Source organism: Oncorhynchus mykiss, chromosome 27 (genome assembly GCF_057628025.1).
Source record: "Oncorhynchus mykiss isolate SJ-2025 chromosome 27, ASM5762802v1, whole genome shotgun sequence".
NCBI classification, from domain to species: domain Eukaryota; kingdom Metazoa; phylum Chordata; class Actinopteri; order Salmoniformes; family Salmonidae; genus Oncorhynchus; species Oncorhynchus mykiss.
The window spans coordinates 42,797,501-42,800,000 of record NC_143048.1 but is presented as its reverse complement, the minus strand read 5'-3'; the positions used below and the strand labels follow the sequence as shown (position 1 = coordinate 42,800,000).

Sequence of the window (2,500 nt, the reverse complement as noted above, 5' to 3'; positions counted from 1 at the left end):
TTATGGTAACTCTATATCTGGGCTTCATGGTAACTCTATATCTGGGCTTTATGGTAACTCTATAGTTGGGCTTTATGATAACTCTATAGCTGGGCTTTATGGTAACTCTATAGTTGGGCTTTATGATAACTCTATAGCTGGGCTTTATGGTAACTCAGTTCACCTCAGTGTGGCCTATAGCTGGGCTTTATGGTAACTCAGTTCACCTCAGTGGGGCCTATAGCTGGGCTTTATGGTAACTCAGTTCACCTCAGTGGGGCCTATAGCTGGGCTTTATGGTAACTCTATAGCTGGGCTTTATGGTAACTCTATAGCTGGGCATTATGGTAACTCTATAGCTGGGCTTTATGGTAACTCTATAGCTGGGCTTTATGGTAACTCAGTTCACCCCAGTGGGGCCTATATCTGGGCTTTATGGTAACTCAGTTCACCTCAGTGTGGCCTATAGCTGGGCTTTATGGTAACTCTATAGCTGGGCTTTATGGTAACTCTATAGCTGGGCTTTATGGTAACTCTATAGCTGGGCTTTATGGTAACTCTATAGCTGGGCTTTATGGTAACTCTATAGCTGGGCTTTATGGTAACTCTATAGCTGGGCTTTATGGTAACTCTATAGCTGGGCTTTATGGTAACTCAGTTCACCCCAGTGGGGCCTATAGCTGGGCTTTATGGTAACTCAGTTCACCTCAGTGTGGCCTATAGCTGGGCTTTATGGTAACTCTATAGCTGGGCTTTATGGTAACTCTATAGCTGGGCTTTATGGTAACTCTATAGCTGGGCTTTATGGTAACTCTATAGCTGGGCTTTATGGTAACTCTATAGCTGGGCTTTATGGTAACTCTATAGCTGGGCTTTATGGTAACTCAGTTCACCCCATTGGGGCCTATAGCTGGGCTTTATGGTAACTCAGTTCACCTCAGTGTGGCCTATAGCTGGGCTTAATGGTAACTCAGTTCACCCCAGTGTGGCCTATAGCTGGGCTTTATGGTAACTCTATAGCTGGGCTTTATGGTAACTCTATAGCTGGGCTTTATGGTAACTCTATAGCTGGGCTTTATGGTAACTCAGTTCACCCCAGTGGGGCCTATAGCTGGGCTTTATGGTAACTCTATAGCTGGGCTTTATGGTAACTCTATAGCTGGGCTTTATGGTAACTCTATAGCTGGGCTTTATGGTAACTCTATAGCTGGGCTTTATGGTAACTCTATAGTTGGGCTTTATGGTAACTATATATCTGGGCTTTATGGTAACTCTATAGCTGGGCTTTATGGTAACTCTATAGCTGGGCTTTATGGTAACTCTATAGCTGGGCTTTATGGTAACTCTATAGCTGGGCTTTATGGTAACTCTAAAGTTGGGCTTTATGGTAACTCTATAGCTGGGCTTTATGGTAACTCTATAGCTGGGCTTTATGGTAACTCTATAGCTGGGCTTTATGGTAACTCTATAGTTGGGCTGTATGGTAACTCTATAGCTGGGCTTTATGGTAACTCTAAAGTTGGGCTTTATGGTAACTCTATAGCTGGGCTTTATGGTAACTCTATAGCTGGGCTTTATGGTAACTCTATAGTTGGGCTGTATGGTAACTCTATAGCTGGGCTTTATGGTAACTCTATAGCTGGGCTTTATGGTAACTCTATAGCTGGGCTTTATGGTAACTCTATAGTTGGGCTGTATGGTAACTCTATAGCTGGGCTTTATGGTAACTCAGTTCACCGCAATTGGGCCTATAGCTGGGCTTTATGGTAACTCTATAGCTGGGCTTTATGGTAACTCTAAAGTTGGGCTTTATGGTAACTCTATAGCTGGGCTGTATGGTAACTCTATAGCTGGGCTTTATGGTAACTCTATAGCTGGGCTTTATGGTAACTCTATAGCTGGACTTTATGGTAACTCTATAGCTGGGCTTTATGGTAACTCTATAGCTGGGCTTTATGGTAACTCTATAGCTGGGCTTTATGGTAACTCTATAGCTGGGCTTTATGGTAACTCTATAGCTGGGCTGTATGGTAACTCTATAGCTGGGCTGTATGGTAACTCTATAGCTGGGCTTTATGGTAACTCTATAGCTGGGCTTTATGGTAACTCTATAGCTGGGCTTTATGGTAACTCTATAGCTGGGCTGTATGGTAACTCTATAGCTGGGCTGTATGGTAACTCTATAGCTGGGCTTTATGGTAACTCTATAGCTGGGCTTTATGGTAACTCAGTTCACCCCAGTGGGGCCTATAGCTGGGCTTTATGGTAACTCTATAGCTGGGCTTTATGGTAACTCTATAGCTGGGCTTTATGGTAACTCTATAGCTGGGCTTTATGGTAACTCTATAGCTGGGCTTTATGGTAACTCAGTTCACCCCATTGGGGCCTATAGCTGGGCTTTATGGTAACTCAGTTCACCTCAGTGTGGCCTATAGCTGGGCTTAATGGTAACTCAGTTCACCCCAGTGTGGCCTATAGCTGGGCTTTATGGTAACTCTATAGCTGGGCTTTATGGTAACTC

General features: G+C 43.8%; 1 protein-coding gene across 2 annotated transcripts in view; it reads left to right on the top strand.

Moving 5' to 3' along the window:
- LOC118944786 (rho guanine nucleotide exchange factor 26) overlaps positions 1-2,500 on the top strand; it is a 76,054-nt gene that overhangs the window by 41,236 nt on the left and 32,318 nt on the right. The window lies entirely within an intron of this gene.